The sequence below is a fragment of the Manis pentadactyla genome, chromosome 7, assembly GCF_030020395.1.
Source record: "Manis pentadactyla isolate mManPen7 chromosome 7, mManPen7.hap1, whole genome shotgun sequence".
NCBI lineage: Eukaryota > Metazoa > Chordata > Mammalia > Pholidota > Manidae > Manis > Manis pentadactyla.
The window spans coordinates 14,148,393-14,170,214 of NC_080025.1; the positions used below are offsets into that span (position 1 = coordinate 14,148,393).

The 21,822-nt window shown below is 39.3% G+C and overlaps 1 protein-coding gene across 4 annotated transcripts in view; it reads right to left on the reverse strand.

Annotated features, from left to right (window-relative positions):
• Window positions 1-19,818, reverse strand: part of SLC7A2 (solute carrier family 7 member 2) — a 58,627-nt gene extending 38,809 nt beyond the window's left edge. For 2 of the 4 annotated variants that reach the window (XM_057505112.1, XM_036894376.2), the window contains exon 1: window positions 9,248-9,407. The gene's annotated coding sequence lies outside the window, so the exon portion shown is untranslated. Of the gene's footprint in view, window positions 1-9,247; window positions 9,408-19,675 lie in introns of those variants that run through there. The other 2 variants (XM_036894373.2, XM_036894374.2) reach the window with 2 other exon arrangements.
• Window positions 19,819-21,822: the final 2,004 nt, after the last annotated feature.

Consider the following 21,822-nt stretch of genomic DNA (forward strand, 5'->3'; position numbering starts at 1 on the left):
TCTACCACAAAATCCCTGAATTCATCAGGACTTAGCTTCAGCTGTCAGTGACAGAAAACCCCAGATAACAGTGGTTTGGACCAGAAGCTTTTTCACCGTTGTATAAAGTAGGTCAGGAGGCCACCGCCTGGCTCCACTGATCAAGGGCATAGGCCACTTTAATACCTTTTTAAAAGGGTATTTCCTAGAAGTCACAAAAGATATTTTCCTTACTTGGTATTGGCTAGAATTAGTCCAATGACAACAGTATGCTGCAAGGTTGGCCGAGAACCTAGTCTTTATTTCAGATGTTCATGTAAATGCCCAGGTAAAAACCAGGAAGCAGATGCTGAGGGAAAACAGCACTCCCTCTTACGTGATAAATACAGTAAGAATCCTGCCTAGTCTCTCCTCTCAGCCATCTACCAGGGTGGTACAAATGAGTGGATGGCACACTCCAGTCCAGGATGCATGAACAGCCCTGCTTCTCTGAGGCCAGGAAGGTTTGTAGTCTGTAAGGTCCCACGTATAGCCTGGATCATTTTCTTCGGCTTGCCTAAGAGACTGTGTTGCTACAGCCACCATAGTCTTTAGGGCACAATCTCAGCGATATTTTCAGTTAAAATAAAATTTCAAATGCAATTTCCTGAAGACGGCCCTTATCTTCCTAAGAAGTTGCTGGACAGAAAACTTTAAACTGTGAAACACAAACCCTAAGATGCTTGCCTTCACATTTTGGTTTGACTTATTCCTTTTAGGGCTACACCTGAGTAATTTATCATCTGGGCATGGACACATGGGATTCCTTCAAGGCTTCACCCTGGGTTCCTTCCACAGGCGAGCATATCCTAGCACCTCATGCTAATGACACTTGCTGCCAGAGAGCCAAAAAGTCCAGCGCCCCTTCTCCCAGGGAAGAGCCCCTCTCTGGGCCTGTGGGCTCCTTCTCTGGGCCGGGCCCTGCACGGCTGTCTTTACAGTGAGGTCTGGCCTAGGAGCTGGATTTCAGAGGCACTTGATGGACAGCAGTTCAGTGTGGATAAGGCCGCAGGGCTCCCTGAGTGTAATTCCTTAAGCAAGTTTATACAAACTAACAGGACAGAAACAGTGTGCCTAGCATTAACTATCACAGAGCTATCAGAATCCTGCCAAGTGAATCTGATATAAATTCTTCCAATCCTACACTGTCCTCCCCATCAATCACAAAGGACAAACATGGGCCATTTACAAGCTTTTTGTATGTGGGAAAAGAAAAGTAGTTAAAAGTATGCCAAATGTTGCCTAAATCCTATGAAGCTTTCCTTCCACTTTCCTGAAATACAAACATGTCCTTAACCTCTCTCTATCAAAATACACAATATCGTATTTTATCCTAGAATATCCTAGAAGGCAAAAGTACCCTAAAAGGCTCAAGGACTATAAAAAACACTAAAAGAAAAAAAAATGTAGTTGCCCTGCATGTGATTAACCTAATTAATAATAAAAACAAATCAGTGAGAGTAAATATCATTATGGTACTATGTGCTTTCTTTCAAAATCAAATAATACCTAAGCTTGAAACAGGGTTACAAAGGTCATTTCAAGTACTGACATTTTTTTATTAAGGACTTAAAGGATATATATAAATAAATAATAAAACATATACATATATATAATTTATTATAGCAAAAAATACATTCTCATGAATCCCTAAGCTTGATGTGATTCTGCTTTGAAATATATTTCAATGGAACATATGCTACAATAAGAAACTTTTTACTGTTGGTGATTTTTCCCTTAAAACAAGCTTTCTATTTGTTATATATAACCTGTTCCAAGATTTAAAACTCATTTGTCACTTATCAAAGTCTCAAATGTCTCAAACTCTAAAATCAATACCAAATAGCATTCAAAACTAATATAGCTTTAATATGTGTTTCCCTAATAATTCCTCCTTACAGAAAATTATTCTTTTCTGCAATTCATTGTTGAGGAATAAGATGTTTCAATCTACTAAATGTTCTACTGGTAAACAGTGATGTTGAATCCATTACTGGGGTTCATGGAAGAAGCCACAGGATGGGCTTTTTGGGTCAGTGTAGAAGGCTTTATGGAGAAGAGAAAGCAGAAGAGAAGATTTTAAGTGATCAGAAAGATGCAGCTTGGCAGCATTTGTTTTAGGAACCTAGCCACTGCTATTCAGAAGGCCTGGAGAAACTCACCATGTCTTCGTGTTAGTGCCTCTGAAGTGAATGAGGGAGACAAGACGCAAAAGCAGGACAGAAATAAGGGAAATATCTGAAGGGTCTGACGCAAAGATTCCTGGGAGATACAAAGCAATACAAAGATATTCCTGGAGATACAAAGCAAATTCACATATAAGGTAGGGTCAGAGGCAAAAGGAGAGCCCACCGTCTGCATCCTCAGGGGAGGCTGACCTCCAGGGCAGAGTTAGAAGGAAAAGGATTCAGACAGGCAATTTACACTTAACCCTGGGGGAGAAGTCCTGGTAGCAGGAATGTAAAACACAGAGACTTGCACTAATCCTGCTTAAACAGAATTCAATCATCAATTTAAGACTCAAGAAGAGTTCTAGCAAGTTCCTAGAATGAGACCTGTTCATAAAATGCACACAAATGTATCACCATTATGATTTTAACTTCTGCTACTATTACCAAGAGCTATCATTTATCAAGGACTTACTAGGTTTAGGAGCTAAGCTAAGTGCATTACATGTACTAACCCCACCAAATTACCCAATGATCCTATGACATGGGTACTATTATTATCTCTAGTTTACAGATGAGAAAATCAAAGCTTAGAGAGATTAAATACCAGCTAGTATATCAAATATAGGACACATAATCAAGTCTGCCTGACTCTCCATAATAGTATGCAATATTGGCATCAGCTTTTTAGAAGCAATGTCATGAAGTCTCATAATTTAGAAAGAAAAACCCTTTTTTAATGATTCTGGTTTTTTTATAGACACTTAAGTTTTTGATTGGTTTGCGCCATCTATAGAGACCAGCATGTTTACATTTCATTCAAGGCTCAAAGTTTCCATGCTGAGCACTGGAAAGAGGAAAGTGCTCTGATAAGCAAAGTGTTAACTGCTACATCCCAGAAAGTGAACCACAGGCAGTTGTCTGCCAATAAATAGTCCAGTTATGAAGTACACATTCTAAACTGAGATGAAATACTATCCAGAATGTGACTTAAGGAGAGAAACTTGTTACCACAACATAGTTAAAAGCCAGTGCTATGATGACATCATCTAGCTCAATATAGCACGCCACCGAGAAAGAATCGACGGAGTTGCAGGATACTGTTCCTGCAGTTGCAGATGTTGTGGAAAAAAGAAAAAGGAAAAAGAAAGAAGGAAATCAAAAGTAAAAAGAGGAATATTTGAGACTACCATCTGGACACAGAATATAATGTAAGGGGGGTTCCATTTTTAAGCAAGGCCATTTCACCACAGGCTTTGGGATATGAAAATAAAAAGTAATAATTGGGGTCATTCATTGCTCTCCTGGTATGTTCTGGGAGCCTGACACACCTTTCTTTATTTAATCTTCACAACCCTCTCAGCAGAAATGTCCCATCTTCAGATGATGAAACTGATGCTCAGAGACATTAAGTAACTTGCTCAAAATGACAGACTAGATTTGACCCTTGGGTGTGTAGCTCCAAACACGACACCCTTTCCTCTATGCCTCTTAACCTTGAAGTGAGGAGAGATGCAGAGTTCTAGCCTGGTCCCAGGCTCTGGGCAGCCCACCCAACTAACACCCAACTGAGGAAAGATAATTTGAAGGTCATCATCAAGATGTAACCAAAAACACATTAAGGAGACTCTAGAGTTGAAAAACCTCATCTCCAACAGATTTTTAACCTTTGAAATTCATGAACCACAACTACCTCAAGACTGAAAGTAGTGTTATTAAAATATAAGCAATGGAGAAAAAAACTTTAAGGACCAAGAAAAATAACTAGGTAAGCACTGTAACTTATGTCTGTATTAAAAATTCTAACATATATTACTCACTTCTTCTAGCTACAAAACCCCCCAAATGGTTTGATATCAGAAGGCTTCCTGCTACAAAATGCTAAGACTTTTACTAATACAAATAACATTCTGATACATTATTATTCATTTCACAATTTATATAATCTATTCCTTATCCATCTCCTGAGTTCTGAAATATCTAATATCCTCAATTCTCTTCATATTTCTGAATTCAAAACATATTTCAGAACAAATAAATTATTGTGGCCTTGCCGATTACATTTTTTTCGTGTTTTCACCTTACTTACTAGGTTTTATTTCAACTGGTCTCTGATAGTATCAGGAAACTATCCCTTCTATTACCAAAGTTTATGAGTTTTTCTGTGGCTTCGTTTTGTGCATGAGAATAAACGGATATAATTCAGCTGAAGTCAACATTATATTCTTAATCCACAGAAGACTGAAGGGATGTGTTTGAAGGAGTGAAAAGGGGGAAATAAGCAAAGGGTTTTGACATATATTTGATTCACCATTTGAGATTTTATATAGAATTTCTCACTTTTTAACTCCCTATTCTAATTCTTCAATCTGTTATTTCAAAATAAGCTTCATGAGGGCAGGGGTTTCTTTTGACTGCCTTGTTCCCTGGCACATCACAAATACCTAGAGAATATCTGACATACAGCAGCCACTCAAATGTGTCCTGAATGGATAGATGTTTGAATGTAGCCACCATCTGTTTCTTAAAGACTGACCACAATGCCTAGCAGAGAACAATCAGGACAGGGTGAGGGTCTGGAAACCATGCCATCACTTGAAGAGCAATGAAAGAAACTGAAGATGTTCGGGTACAATAACCAGGGATGCAGCTGGGACCCAGAGAGGGACCCCTGCTCTGAGTACAGCCAATGAGCTCTGGGAGTTACCAGCCACGTGTCTGGGCAAGGCCCTGGAGGCTCAATCTTCTCATCTTTGAAACAAAACTGTGTAAGTATTAAATGAGCAAGGGAAGTGTCTGGCATATAGCAAAGAGCTTTAGAAACATAAATTGGTATTATTTCTACATTTCACATCTTTTCACTCTTGGGGGAAAAAGGACTTGGAGAAGAGATGATAACCTCTCTTGAGTATATGAATAGCCATGTGTAAGAAGACAATGACTCTTAATTAATTAATTAATTAATTAAACTAGAAGACAAATCTCCAAATAAAAGATACAATATAAAAAAAATAAAACATTGACCCAGTAAAATGCAGACCTACTTAATGAAGAGAGTTTCCTACCAACAAAGGTGTCAGATTTGTTTTTAAAACACAGGAGAGGTGGTGATTCAGAAATTTACAGAACTACGTTTACTTAGAAAGGGATTAGTTAAGGTATCTGCCATCTCAGGTTCCATGATTTAATGGTACAAATTCTTTTCTTGTCACTGAAAAACCAAGTTTTTCATGACTTCTGCATATGTATGAACCAACAGTCAGATTACAAGTAGACTGTTTGCAACAATCCAGATTGCCAAAAACCTCCCACCCTGCTCAACATCCTCATCTTCAAAAAAGCGGCAGCCATGTAAGTTCACAGTAGCTAGAAAATACAAAAGCCCACAAGGTATGTCCTCGTAATATTGAGGACTTTGGAAAAGTGTTAGGGGGTATTACACCATTCCATATCCACTGTTGAGATCAAATAAATATTGATTTGGTAAACTTTTCTAAGTTTAAAGGTTCAGCTGATGCAACAAATCTATTTCAGTGTTAACAACTGTAATTGCTCTTTCTCTCCCCTTTTCCCTGTACAGAATACCAAATTTAGAAATAGCAGCAACCACCTTTATTAACAGCTCTACCAATGTACTTACAAAAAACAATTTTCAACAAGACCAGAAAAGAAAAACTTTGCCATTTACCCTCTTAGCCCAGACAATGGCAATACTAAATAATGGAATATTCCGATCACATGTGAACATGAGATTTTGGCCTTTCTCGTTTCAGTAAAATTTATCAGTCTCCACTTCTTTAATACTCATTACTGTTATGCTTCCAAGACTTGAGGTAGTTGTGATTCATGAATTTGAAAAAATAGAATGTGCTGGAAAATTAGCATCATTTTTACAAGACAACATTTTTGGCTGAGTGCAAGGATAATGAAGCTAGCCTAAGAGAGGAATATGGAACCAGAGAAGCAGGGAAAGGACATTCCACTGAGCAACACTGAGACTTGTTCCTACTCAGAGTGGATTTAAGAGCAAACAGGAAAAACTTAAAATTTTAAGTTATTCCAGAATTAGATAGCTGCAAGGAGTCAATTCCTATCAAACAGCTGCTTGCATATTTCTCAACCTCTTCCTTCTACAGGTATTTTTAAGAAGGAAAAATATATTTGGAGTTCTTTATATACCAGTGTGTCCTGACATAGTTAAAGAGATCTAGAATACAAATATGAGTTTTCTGGGCTGTAGGTCATTTCACGTGTACTATTTTCACAATGTCATGGACTCTGCTGAGTTCTCTGCTAATGTGTTATCAGTCTTTCCTCCCAAATCCTAAAATATTTTAAAAATTGATTGTTCTCTGGTTCACCACACCTCCCCACCATTTCTCACTATTTTGCATTAACTAATGTTTCATTTGTTTGTGTTACATGCCTAGACTCAGGAAACTGGAACCAAATCAATGGGAGCTTCTGTGAGGTTGAGGAAGCCTCACAAATGCACAGAAATGCTTTTGTTTCTAAGGAATTCTATTTTGTCAGGGAGAATCACGGCTGTCACGTGTCTTTGATATTTACATGCCATGTGAAGGATGAGATAAGCCCAGGACTTTATCTTTTGATCTTTGCTATTATGTAAATGTATATAAAGGCAATTTATCATGAGAATAAATGGAAACTTTAAAATCTTACAAAACTGACCAGGCAAGATTTTTAAAGTTATTTTTTTGTGTGAATGAAGATAAAGCATCTGATTTTTTAATTTGTTTGAGTTTAGAGGAAATTTGTAACTATAAAAGCACTTCAACACCTACTAAGATGGTCATTATTATTTTTAAAAATAAACAAAGAAGAAAAGTTAAGTATTGGCAATGATGTGGAGAAACTGGAACCCTTGTGCACTGTTGGTGGGAATATAAAAATGATGCAGCTGCTATTGAAAATAGTATGGTCATTCCCAACAAAATATTAAATGACCAAATGATCCTACAATTCCACTTCTGGATATATATCCAAAAGAATTGAAAGCCGAGACTCAAACAGATATTTGCACACCCATACTCTTAGCAGCATTCTCTGCAATATTCAAAAGGTGGAAGTAAGCCAAGTATCCTTCCACAAATGAATAAACAAAATGTGTACATACACAGAGTGGAATATTATTCAGCCTTAAAACAAAGGAAGTTGACACAAGCTACAACATGGATGAACCCTGAATACATCATGCTAAGGGAAACAAGCTAGTCACAAAAAGAAATACAGTACGATTCCACTGATATGAGGCATCCAGAATGGCCAGATTCACAGGGTGACGGCTGCCTTGGGTTGGGAGAAGGTGGAAAAGGGGTTCTGAGTTTTAGTTTTCCGAGACAAAAAAGTTCTAGAGACTGGTTGTGTAACAATCTGAATTAACACAAATGAAATGTCCACTTAACAATGGTTAAGGTGGTAAATTTATGTTACATGTATTTTATCACAGTTAAAAATGTTTAGAGTGATGAGAAAGCCTATATATATTTTACTCCACAACCACTTGGGGTTCTATTTTTTTAATGATAATACTAGACTGTATATCCCTAGGACTTAGAAAAAGAAGCCATGTCATTTGTTATTTATTCTGGGTACAGATACACCAGTAAGTCTGCCTTAGAATACAAGTTCCAAGAGCTCAAAGAACATGCCCTTTTTAAAATTTGTGTCTGTATCTAAGTACACAGAAAAGTGCTATATTTGGTTGGCATTCCTTAACTACTAAATGGCCTTATGTCTAAAGAAAAATCAAATTATAAAGTTTAAAGTTTATCTTTGGGCTCATAAGCCAAAGATTTCATCTGTTTAAAGAACAGCAAATCATTTTGTGAAATCATTGGTTCTGTATGTCATCTGTCAAGAGGTGACTTGTGAAAGAACATAAACTTTGGTGGCCCTACAATGGGCTCCAACTCTCTAAATTCTAGTTTTCAGTGTATAAATTGTAAATGGGAAATTTTTTCAGTGGGGAGGGTTGCTGTTTAAGCTGTAAAACCTCAAGTTTAGTGCCTTGTAAAGCTCCAAGTCCTTATAAAATGGTTACTATCCTTGAAAAAGCTAATCTAAAATATGTTCTCCCAATAGATGTTTTTTAAGTGTAGCAATTCTTTTAACATGTACCTCATGAGTAATACTTTAGAGACAGCAATTACTGAAATACAAACCTAATTCACTGAATTCTAGTCTATAAATGATTTCTACAATAACAAATGCATAACTGGTAAAAAGAGGATTTCAAAAAGCAGTTAACTATATCACTCTAATTCAATTCACAAACTGAGCCCTTTCTAGCTCCATTTAAAAGTTATTGAGAAAAGCGGTAATTGAAAGTGATGACTCACATAGAGGCTGACATCTCGGGAAGACACAACATTGGCCCCTTTGTAGAGTAACTGTAACGCGCTCTTCCACCCGAAGCTAATGGGATGCTTGAAATGGATGAGGATGCAGATTTTTCTAAAAAGTTACAGAATTACATTCCCTATGTGCACTGTTTGATTTTTGTACTTTGAAAAGGTTGCCAGCTATCCTAAAGTTGTCCTTTAGAGTAGGATTGAGGGAAAGGCAGTGCAGGATGGGAGCAAGGAGAGGAGGAAAGCAAGGCTGCCTCTCTGGTGCCAAGGAGTAGATACTGACCTGCGGTTCCCCCACACACAAGCATGCTCCCCAAAGCCTTTGCTAAGTGCATGTAGCAAAGTTCTCCAAGGCTGACCTTTTCCAAAGGAGAAAATACAAACCACATGCTAAGAACAGCAGATAGTGAAGGGAGACACGCAGAGCGTGATCTCCGAGAGCTCAGTCTTGACGGCTGGGTCTCTAGTGAGAGTTAGGCTCAGGTTTAGCTAAACAGTTTGCCCATCAGGTTTCCAACTAGAAGAAAAATGGGAAAGAGGAGGAAGAGGAAGGAGGAAGAGAAAACCCAGAGCCTGCTGAAAATGCTCCCTAGATTATAAGCTCAAACAGCCACCACCTGCCACCGCCCCCAGTAACACCCCAGCTACGCATCAGGGTCTCTAACATCTGTGAGTGTGACATCATACCTGGCGTGGTCAGAAGAGACGTCAGGAAGCTCTTGGCGGGGTGGGGGGGAGGGGGGGACTACGAATACGTAAATGAGAATGGGCTCCGGGCTATTTTCCTCTAGAGCAGGAAAGGAACTTAGGGATCTTGTGATGCTCTAAGCCCCTCTTGTCCTAAGCACTGAAACAGAGTTGAACAAAAAAAAATTAGTATTGGGGATTAAGAAGTTACAGAAGTGCTGACTGTTTCCTGCAGTTACAGAGATTCTCAACATTTTAGTGTTTCCAAATAAGAAAATACATAATTTATACTACCAGTTAGCAAATTAGGAGCTTCCTGCAGGCACAACTTCATTATGTACAACCCCTAGCTCACTCTTACATAATACACACACTTCTGAGGAAGGGGGAGGCATGGTTGTGCTTGAAATGTATAGGCTTCTCCTGAGTCAAGAATCCCATGACTTATTAAAGCTAGCAATGCTGTATATCATGCCCTTAAAGACATGGAAAATTCAACTCAGGAGACAATTTCAGTAGACATTCTGTTTAAGTGGACGCTGGAGAAAAATTACTTTAAGAAGTTAGAACATTATTCTACATACATAATTGTGTTGGGGCAAGAAAAAAACAAAGATCCCTGCCCTCTTCTTTCCCTCTTTTATTTCACTCAGTAAAAATCACTTAGTTCAATAAAATGAGCTCTTCTCTTCTAATTCTTGAAAAGAGCCTGAATTCTGATTCCTGCCTACAAAGTCAGAAATCATATAGTTCAACTTTATGGATTCCCTGTGTCTAATATATAATGCACTAAAATGTACATGCAATGAAGTAAAGGCTCATTCTTAAACAGTAGAACTTTCAGTTACCACTGCTACCAACAAACCCTGTTGGTGTCTCATCACTAGTCACCTCCATTTCAGTAATATCGTCCTGCCTGCCTTATACCATCACCTCCTCCTCTCATGACCACACACAAGTGTCAACCAGCACTATGACCTGGTTGGTGATGGCCAATCCAGAGAAAGTCAAGTATCAGATAGCAACTGTACTGAACGATTCCAAAGTTGGGAGTAGGGTTTCCAAGGCTTTGTTTAAAGTTTCAAATCCTTGTAAAATTGATGTACTACTATTTCAGTGTAGTTCAGTGAGATGGATAGTGCCGGAATATCAGTTTTCGAAGCAGTCAGGGCATGCAACATATGTAGAGTTACCAATGAAATAAACAGAGAAAAATACCTTAAATACTTCACAAGAAAACTTTTAAAGTGACAATGGTAGTAGATTGTTCCTCCTTCACATTTCTTTAGTACTCTTGTCACACACACACACACAAAAAACATCAGAATAATGTAAATATGCTATTCATTACTCAGAAAGTTCACATGATCCATTCCGGTGAGATAAAATGCACCATCAACAGAAATTTTATGCAAAGTTGCTCTTTTTTTGTTTGGTTCACTAAACTAAGTGCAAACCATCTGTTACCTATGATAATCAGAAAAAATAAAATATCAAACAACTATTTTTTGTTTAAGATAACAGAACAGTCCTCCAAACAATACTTGTTTAAAAGCATCACTTAAGGTTTAAGCCCTAATGAGTTTAGATGACTGAGAACCCATATTTAAAGTTTTATTTTTAGGTTAAGATAAACATTTTTCCTTTTATTTGGTAAAAGCATGCCATTTAAAAAATTACTGACATTCTAAGAATGTCACTATATAAAATGACTTATTCAAATACATTAATTTCCAAATTTTAAATCTAAAAACTTTCAAGTTAAGATTGCATTTTGATACCCATTTATAAAATTCCTCCCACATAAGTAGTATATTACAGTGATGATTTGCTTCCACAAAAGCAGAATGGCTTGATATAAATCAGTTTTGCTTTTGCTAAAGCTAAATCAGTTAGCTTTTGAAGACAAAATTCTCGAAATTGAGTCTTCAACTGTGCTTCTAGCTGTCTGACCTCAGATGCTTTGTCTCTGAAGACCTCCATTTCTAAACCTATAAAAAGAGAGCTCTCAAATGTCATTCTCAGGAGCTCACTTCCCTTCCAAATCTGTCCAGCACTGTGCATGGCATATATGCAATGCCAGGAACCCAATAATTGTCCATGGCCAGGGAGGCTGGAGCGAACACTTCTAAAGCTTCAGAACTTGTCTACAAGACAGTTTTCAATGTATTACTAAGTTTAGAGTTTAGAATTCAAAACCTGCTATCACCAGTGTGTCACTATTTTTGCAGTGGTATAACCACATTTCCAGGATATTGAGTCTTATTCATGTACTATCATTTAATGAAAAAGTGATCTTGTTTTAAGGGTGAAATTCTCCATTTCAGGAAAGTTTAAAACAAGCACCAGTCCAGAATGTTTTCAAAGCTCTAGTACTACAGATTTTATCAACACCCATTATGGTCTCTCAATGGCATGTAAATATGCTTTGTGCTATTTTCTTGGTGAATACTGCCTACATAGTCCTACTCCACCTACACCGCCATCATGTCACAAGTTACTGAATTTAAAAAGGGCGTTTTGCAACACAAACATTACAAATCTTAACCACTTGCAAAGTGAGTTTTGCAAACTACAAGAATTTCAGTAAAGAAATCAACTTCAAAATTCTTCACTTTGCTTCATTGTCATTCATTAGATACACTATTAAATAAACATGACAGTAAGAGGGAAAGCTTTTGCTTACTTTACCCTTTAAAAACTGACAAGGCTCTGCACTGATGCTTATGTTGCTCATTAGTATGACCTCTTTATTTCTAAGTTTATTAAATTCCAGAGATTTCTAAAAGATCCAAATCAGGCTGACATTGCTCCATAGGGATGGATTTCCAATGTCTCTAAAGATGCTCTAATTTTAGATAAGAGGGTATGACTATTTTATCTGTTCTTTTTTTCTTCCCCATTTATGTATATATTTACAACTATTCAATTAAAGTGATCTCAGCTAACTCTAGAACCAAATTTCCTGGTAGGTAGCAAGGCAGAGGAATCTGTGACTGAGAATTTGGAGGAAAGAAAGGAAGCAATGCTGGAGACAACTGAAATCCAAAGCTTTTGTTCGTCTGGAGTCAAGGAACTGCTCCCACCTTGGCACAGAGGAGAATGGTCAGCAGCGGTACTGTATTGGGCACTCTCTGGCTGCACCGACTCCGAGCCAGTTCTCTGCTCCTCCCTGGAGAATGTGAGCAGTCTTAGATCCATAAGAGGAGAGGACGTACGACCAAGAAGGCTCCATCTGCCCCAACGGGTTCTCTCCCACGATATTTTTTCCAGGAATTCTGAATTGCCAGGTTCTCAAACTGAGTTCCTGAAACCCTATGTGCCCACCAGTGAGAATTCAGGGAGTCATGAACTATCAAAAATATTAATGCAAAATTGTTGGAGCAAGGGTATTTTACACACACTTATGTGTGGTTCTTTCTCCCACTGAAGCATAATGGTAATCAGGATGCACAGAACATTAGAGGAGGAGCAGCTGCTTCTCTGTATATCAAAGATCCACAAGTATCATTATTTCAAATCAGCTCATCAGAATTGTAAGGAAGCTGTTATGGAACCTTTCATAATAAAAGACAGTAGGTCAGTGTAATATTTTCTTTTTCAACTTGAAGCTAGTCCTCTCACTTGATTCACTGTCCAATCTTTATACATTTCAGAGACCTGCATACATTTCAGAGACTGCTAAAACAGCATAAACCTTAATTTGAACATACTAAAATGATTCTACTAAAAAGAATATGACCTCTAAATTCTCCTCCAAATATGTTAGTGTAAATTCATAATATGGATTCAAAAGGCAAACGGAAGAGGGTTTGGTAGGGAAATCACTGAATGCCATGAAGCTCCACAGCACTTGAGCTGGACTGGACGGGGGCACCTCAGCCACCACGCGGCACTTCCTCACGTAGGACAGCAGGAGCTCAATCTTCACTCCAAGCTGAAACTCACCAACAAACTCAGCCATGCCATTTTGTTTCAGGTGATGAACAAACAACTCTCAGTTGGTTTTGGATGAAGTCCTTCTTCAGTCAACTCCTTCATGAAAGCCCAGATCAAGGCAAAATGTCAAACCTAAGAACTGAAAGGCTATCTCATTTTGTTTGATCACTCAGCCAATTTGACTTCGTTCTATTGCTCAGGCTTTCCTGCAACAAAGGTAGGTTCCTAAGGTGGCCAAAACACTCCAGTGTTAATGAGCCTTTAGGATGAGGTGTCTCACAAAAAATGTCTTGCTCAAATAATGGAGTTAAACAAACCACTTAAAACCTGCTCTTGGGTTCAAACATAAACATAAAACTGTATTGTTTAACATGATTGTTAAAGCAGATTAAAAAACCTATACAGGGAAGCCTATATTTTTTAGACAAAGGCTTTCCCCAGAGGAAATCATGCCTAAATTCATACAATCAGGAAGGTTTCATTTAGGTTTTTATCAAGACAAGTACCTAAGTGAATCGCAAACATCCTGGGCCCCATGCAAAAATAGTAAGTACCCACCCTTTGCATCTTGAGACCAGGAACATTATGGAAGTGAATATAAAATGAATTTCAAGAGGAAGAAAAAATCACTATCTAGAGAAATCTGTCCTGAAGAAAGGGGAACATGTCATTCAACATATATGTTCTCTACTTGAAGGAAAATCACAGACATTTAAAAAAATGTTTATTTACTAATTTACTTAGGAGAAATTAAAAACTTTATTTATTCATGTGTTATTTTAAAATAATGATGTAATAACTAAAGTTTATAATTTAATATTTATTGTTATGAACTTGGCTCAGATATACATGAGCCAATAATGGCATAAATGTATTGCAAACAAAGAACCATGATTTAAGAAATTCTGAGCACCTATGGTCCATTAAGCAAAAATCTTGTGGTTTTTACCTAGTAGAAACGGACTCACCCCTGGATTCCTACACAAAAAAATTTGCAAAGTAGACTAAAGATAACAATCAATTTCCTGTCCCCCCAACCCCTACCCTTACCCCCTCATGAACAATTGCCAGGTTTTTGTTTTAAAAAAGGCATATTCACAAGAAAACCTGGAACCTGGAAAGTGCAGCAGTGGTACCCAGCTCCACATATTCATGGAGACCTTCCTTGTACAACAGAAGAGCTATATCAGACAGGAATTGAAGAGCACAGTAGACATATTTTTGGTTATATAACTTCTTTTAAAGTACTTTTTTCTTCTACGTCAATGGTAGGACTGAACTGTATTTGTTTCCTTCCAACAAAGTAACTCTCCCTTTCTAACATGGAATAGACATACGATCTCTTCAGCTACCAGCATTTTTATCAGCTCTTTGTCTATCCCAAGACAAAAGCGAAGATTGGAACTAACACTAAGCTCTTGATGGGGCCTGCTTTCCTGGTCTTTGGAGGGTGTTGTGCGGCAGAAGCAACGTGGAAGGGGTGTTTTGAGTATTTAGTATGTCAGGAATACAATGCATACTTTAAAAAAAAGAAAAGTTTAGTTTAGATTGTTCTCTCTCCTGATACCTTAGCAATTTGTATCACTAATGGCTTGATCATTCTCTTCCCATTTTATATGTACGTGTTTTCTTCTGCATTGGGTGGTCAATGAGAGAACAGGAACCAGGTAATTTATTCTTTGTTTCTCTACAAACTCTAGATGTGGGCAGTAGATATGTACAACACATATTCATCCCAAACGGATTAACTAACCGTTGATAATGGAAGACTCCAAATAGAACACCTCAGAGGATATTCTTAGAATCAAAGTTACAAAATCCTATTCCAAGAAGGGAATTTCAATGTATCAAAACAATATTCAGTAACATGGATACACATATAATTGCCAAATACCATATATTTTACAAATGATACATGGTAAATCCTGCATACCAGTTTCATAAAAATCAAATCCAGTTGTTTTCACCAAAAAGATACCTTCTTTTAAAAATCACAAAGAATGAATAAGGGGAGGGAATATAACCCAAATGCTTTGGATAAAAACACTTTGCATGGGATAGAGATGACTTCCCACCCAACTACTCAAATCTATTTCAAGTTCTAGAGATTTTAGTGTGATTTTTTAAATGTAGAAATTAAATTGCATTCTGAAAATCTGCCCCAAGTTCATATTAAGGGAGTAAATAAATAAGACTGATCACTCAGGGACCCCATTTTTTCCCTTACAGTTCAATAACTATTAATTCCACAATGATCGTTAGCATCATTTACCAAGATGACAGCTAGATACCCAGAAACAAGGCAAGAGAAGACCCTAACCAACCAATCTTTATCTTTTAGTTATGACCAAGGTACCAACTCTAAACAGGAGTAGAATGAATAAAAATGACCTTTAAGGTTTACTTTTACTTGAGTTTTTGAAGAGACAAGCATCTTCTATTAAGTGGAACAGATCCACTGATCTGACTAAAAAAACAAACCAAAACACCAGATGGGCAAAAGTGTAAGTATAAAATGAGAGCATCTTCATCCCAGTATTGTCCCTCATCGCTGGTGACATCAAGCTCTACACACTGTGATCACCAGTTTCCACTGAGAGGACGTGGGCCTTGGCAGCATAAACGGGGCTGTATTAGGTGGTATGAACATTTAGCCTCCATGATGCCCGAGTAGGTTAAGGAAAGAGAATTTTCCCCACAACTGTGGGGAAACTTACCAATAATCAACAAGGGACATAAAAAAAATTCTTTGCTGTGTATTGCCCAGAAAATATTCCAAAAATGAATAAATTATAGTCAGGGCTTTATTTTTTTCTTCTTTTCTTTTTAACTCCTGGAAGAAAGGTTATGGAATGTTCTTATATCATCGCCTTCTTGCTGAATCCCATATTAGGTCCAAGTTCTGAGAGGTGCCAGTATACAGCATAGAGAGGGTGTGCTGGTATGGGCTTTATTTTTTATTTTGCTTTCTGCAGGGGGATAGGGAGAAGGTATAAGATAAAACATAGGACATCCACACTAGCCACCCCCAAAGGGCACTGTAGCTTATTGATTTATTTTTGCATTTAAGACTCCCCAAGATTTTCAACAACACATAACAGGCCATACACACCCAGAGAAACGGAGAACTGCAGATTTCTCTGAAGAGAGAGATCCACAGTAAAAGTCTAAGAAAGAACAGATGAGACACAGCCCACATATTAAAACCCCGCCTTTTAAACAAAAACCCCACTAACTCAAATTTTAAAGTCAATGCTAATTGTACTTATCAATGAGAAGATCAACTAATGGCAGCAGAAGCCATGATCGAACATTCAAAGTTTTCAGAGTTCATTTTGGCACAAGAAAAACAACTGTATACTGTTTGCTTCCAGATTAACATGTTAACATTTATGATTATTAAGTTGGACACAAACAATTTAGCAGGTAAATCATGCTCTGATTACCTTTACTCGGCTAGTTAGAGCCTGATCAACAACTAGTTACAGCCTAATGAGAACGAACCCCTCACACCAATGGTTTGGTGTTGTTAATGGCATGGCCAACATTTCCAAAGCCAGACAATGCTTCTAAAACAAGAGCCAGAAAGGCAAGTCAAAGAAAATATAAGAAGTCAGGACAGATTTATTACTACCAGTGAAACATAAACATCAAGCATATGTGTGTATGGTGATGTAAGAGTACATAGCATCATCTTCATATATTAGGGAGTGTGTTACTTGCTTTCTGGTATAGACAGAATTAAAAACAAAACAAAACAAAACAAAAAACTACTCTTAAAATCTATCAATGGAGGATTTCTCAAATGCATAACTAATTGTAGAGTCCCTCAAAAAAGGAGCTATACATTCCTTTCGGTTGTCCAGTGCCTGGTGGAGCAGGAAAGAACTCGGTAATTTGCAAGAAGTAATATACGTTTGAAGACAGGCATTAACACCCTTTCTCAAACTACTGAAATCAGTGGCATTCACTCAATAAGACACACTGAGCATGTGTTATGTCCCAGACACTGTTAGGCAGCAGAATGAAAAAGTTACTAAAACATTAGACAATGAAAAGAACAATTTCATTTTTTTTATCAAGATTATATCTATATGGTGTTGAATATTCAGATTAAAGGCACAGAAATGAGTTAACCACTTAGATTTTCAAAACCATTTAGACAAGTGGTCATACATAATTGAAACCTTACAGTTAACCGAATTTTTCAGAATTCAATTTGACAACAAAACATTCAAATGAGGCGCACAAATACTAAATATGTGAACAATCAGTGAATGTATTCAACAGAAAATTTTGCTTTTGTTCTACATGTCTAATAGCCAGTAAGAGTCTACATGAAGCCAGTCCTTAAAAATGAATGTGTTCATATCATATTTGGAGAAATAAAAACAAAGAGCAACTTGAGGGTGTTTTCAAGATACTGTTCTAAAAGTTGGTCACTGAAGGGCATCAAAATAAAGCCAGCAGATGGCTCTGAACACTTAAAAAAATATATACATAGATATGGGTATATGAAACGACAAGCAATTATCTAACAAAACAGAAGAGAAGACAGAAACTAGGCAAGATGGAGGAGTCGCCAAAGGAAAACTATGAGGGACAGCCCATTTAGAAAAGTGGGCTGACAACAGAGAGGGCTCCAAGTCTGGCCAAAAGGGCCAGGACAAACAACAATAACTTAAGCAAGGAAGCATGTGAGCAAAGGTGGGTCATCTAGAATGGTCATCCCACTCTGCAAAGGTGAGCCAATGGGTAGCAGAAATCAAGACCTTTCAAGTTCTTCAGGCACCTATGTTCAAATGACAAAAATATATGAGAATTCAAGATGTAAAGCTACAGAGTATTCTCCAACTTTTTAAACTGCAACAACTATCTTGTCTCCCCTCCCTGCCTCTATGCTCCTTTACAGACTCCTAACTGGAAGTCCAGGGACAGAATTAGAGACTTTGGAATCAGAAGGGTTTTGCCCATCTGCAAAAGACGCCAAGGATTGAATCCTTGCAGATACAAAGCAGAGTTTTACTGTGGCTCCAAGGCTGTGCACACTCTAAAAGATTAAAATGCCTTAAAGTAAATGACAGCCCCTACCTAATAAAGGCAGCGTGGAAACCAAGTGAGTGGCAGGGGACGAGACTCGAGAAATCCTATTAAATAATGTGGCCTCCGGAGTCAGTCCAGAGTAGCCAACCAGCAACTTTTAAGTGAAGGGAGAAATAAGAGATGCATATGTTCTTCTAAGACATCATTTCATACTAGGCTTTAGTGCGATGAAAAGAAAATATGATTTAGTAATACAAAAGAGAAAACCACAAAAAGATATAAATTAGAATATTCTTACCTTGCACATCCCCAAGAAAAAGACCACAAACACAAATGTTTGGAATTTCCTGATAACTTAATTGTTATTAATGCTGAGGGAGAGAAGAGATGACTTAAGTTTAAAAATCTGACAGAGGCAGAATGAAGAAGTATCAAGTCAGAGTCCACATACACTCTAAGTTCATACGCCAGGCTCCCAGCCAAGATTTACATAGCTCTATTTTAATAAAATCTGGTGATAACCCCTCATTAGAAGTACGAGTGTTTCTGGACGTACGATTGATTACATAAACCTTACTGCCAGTCCTAAGAGTCACCTTAAAAGCGTTTGGGGAAGGTCTGCATAAATGTTTGAAAGTATGCATAGATTACTGTTTTTACTCCTGAACTCTAAGAACTACTGCCACTTTTCCAAAGACTTCTATGACTCTACTTGTATTTCTTTTCAATATCTTTAAGGTACAGTCTCTGAATACGTTAGTCCACTGATTTGGAAAAACGCGTCCAGAGAAGTCAGAAAGTTCTCCGGGGGACGGGCATTCGGGTGTGCAGGGCTAAAGGGATTCTCAGCGTCAAGAAGGGCATTTCGAATTCAAGGCTGAAGACAGCAACAGGAAAGAGGCTGAAAGAGGTGAGTCCACGTGAAAGGGGTTTAGAGCTGCACCCGTTGGCTTTAAACTACCCCGAACACCCACCACCACGGGCCATTATACCTGTCCTACGAGTGCCGGGCAGTCTAGCAGGGGAAAGGTTTCCAGAGCTCCGAGCAGAGTTCTGCATGCAAACCACGCACCTCCCGGGCGAGGGCGAAATCAGGGACCCCTCGGTGCGCAGGACGCGGGGAGGCCCGGCCTGCCCGCCTGCAGAGGGGTGCCAGGGCCCCTCGGGACCGGGGCGGCTAACGGGCCCCCGCGCAGTCGCCGCGGCCGCCCAGCTCCCGCGACTCGCGGCGCCGCGGACCCCGACGCTTCGGGGCAGAGGCGGCCGCGCTGGGGCCGGACCCGGCGGTGCGTGGCGGCAGCCCTCCCGCAGCCCCCGGGCTCGCCGTTCCGGGGTCGCTGCGACGCGGCTGGACGCGGCCCTCGGCGCCCCCGCCCTTCCTCTCGGCCCGGAGCCCAGGCTCCTCGCCTGCGGCCCCTCCGCGCGGCCCGAGACTTGGCTACTCACTGGGCGGCGCCGAGGGGGCGGCGGTGGACGAGCGGCGGGAGCGTGTGGCGGGAACGGCCGCCGCCTCACGGGTCTGAAGCAAGAGGAGCTCTGAGGCCGCCGCGCCGCAGAAAGCCAGCGGGGCAAGTGCGCGCCCCTCTGTGTAGCCGCGCCGGGGGCGGGGCGCGGGCTGGGCGGGGCCGCCCCTCCCTTCTGGCACGCTGCCCAGCGGCGCGCACCAATCCCTGGGCTGGGCGGTGTCGGGGGCCGAGCCGCTGGCCCGTGGCGGGAGTGCGGCCCACGTGGGCGCGCGGCGGGTGGGCGCGCGCGCCGCCGGCTCCGGGTGCGGGGCCTGAGAAGCGGGGTTCTGCCCAAGGGAAAGCCTGGCGGTCCGCGAGTTCCGGCTGTCCCCGGAGGACCCAACCTCGGGGGCCCTTCCGAAGCTCTTTTAAACAGAGCTCTACCTCGTAGGGTTTTTCTGTTACGCGTTTACTTTCACTCTTGAGAAGAGTTTGTAACAAGAAAATGATAATAAAATATAATAGTGATAATGATAACTAGAAGCCCAGATGGGTGTCTTTGTCAAATTGGCACTACTTCAACCCAGAAAACCCATAAAAGTTGATAAAAACGTGCAGTGGTCAATTTGAAAATTCCAGTAATGTGAATAAATGGTCATGATTATTTGGGGATGGGCTGTGAGAAAATGACATTTGCTATTTCCAAGAGAGCAGGAGAAGTTACACAATCAAGGTTTCTCATATTGCGCTGTTTACTTGAGGAGTCTCTGATAAGATTGAAGTCACAGTGTAAAATTCTGTTAATTTTAATCCAAAAGAAGGCAAAACACTGGCACCGAATTGAACAGAATGTATATTGTTATTTCTGTTTGATAGAAAGACCCGCCTTATTTTGCTTAATGCTGTGATAAACATTTCTGTTCTTCTACTAGTAATACCACCTTTGGCAAGGCGCCAGGTTCATGGAGCTGCGTTACACATACGTTTTTAATGTGATGCTCTAAATCATTCTTAACTTCTGTCAGACATGCCTTCCAGAGGTAATCTGATTAAAGATTTGGGGCTTCTCTCCAGAAAATGGTACATGCGCAAGATCTCAGCGACTATTTCTGAAGTTCAGGTACTATTGGATGCAATTCTGTGGACCCCATTTAACAAATGGAAGTCTAGCACGGAGGATACAATGGTTACATCTGTTCTAGTAAATGTCCTAAGCAATAGAGACTCTGTCCACATAAACTTATTTTTACAGTATGAAACAGATTCTTTATACAAATAATCACTAATGATATTGAGGGAAATGATACATGCTGACTCTGATAACAAATTCACTCCATCCCACAGGGCTAGGAGGCATTGCACAAGGAGATGAAGATTCTTGGCTCAAGAGACTTCATTTGATTTCTAAGAGTGAGGAATCTGACCTAAAAATTTTCACCAGATTTACTTTAAAAATACAGGCTGCTGTTTCTAAAATTTTAGAGATTATTCCCCCCACATATTTTTCTTCAAATGCCCTGAAGTTACAGCCTGTAACTAGGTTACAGCACAATAATTTGGGACAAACTAATCACAATAACAATGTTTGTGTTATCTAGTAATCTGTACATCGAATTTTAGTACTATCTGATACAAGAACACATCGCATCTGTGAGTGAATAAAAAGCTATTTCACCTCTAAGCAAAAATGAGCGAGTCCTTTCTAACAAGCACACTGTTTGATGACTATCTTGACATACCAGAGTCTTTGACTTTTATCTTTCTCTTTCTGTTTGAAGTTATTAACTGAATCCCACATCTCATCTTTGGTTATATCTCAACCTTTTCTATGTGTTGAGATGTAGAAAAAACAGACTGTCCACAGATCTGGTATAAGTCTCTAAGAGGGACTATGAGAGATAAGAGGAAAAATATTTAGAAACAAAATATTTGAAATGATTAAGCTATTCTTACTTCACTGTCATTTGCATTTCCTTCTGCTCTTTATTCCTGTTGCTTAGAATGTAATTACCATCTTTTTCCCAGTTAATTCTTACCTACCTCCTTCTACCTCACCCTGTCTGGTATACCGCAATCCCTTTTCACTGCCATCTGTGAAATGATGAGTGAAATGAGGCAGAATGAAATAGAAAATCCAACTTAGTCATT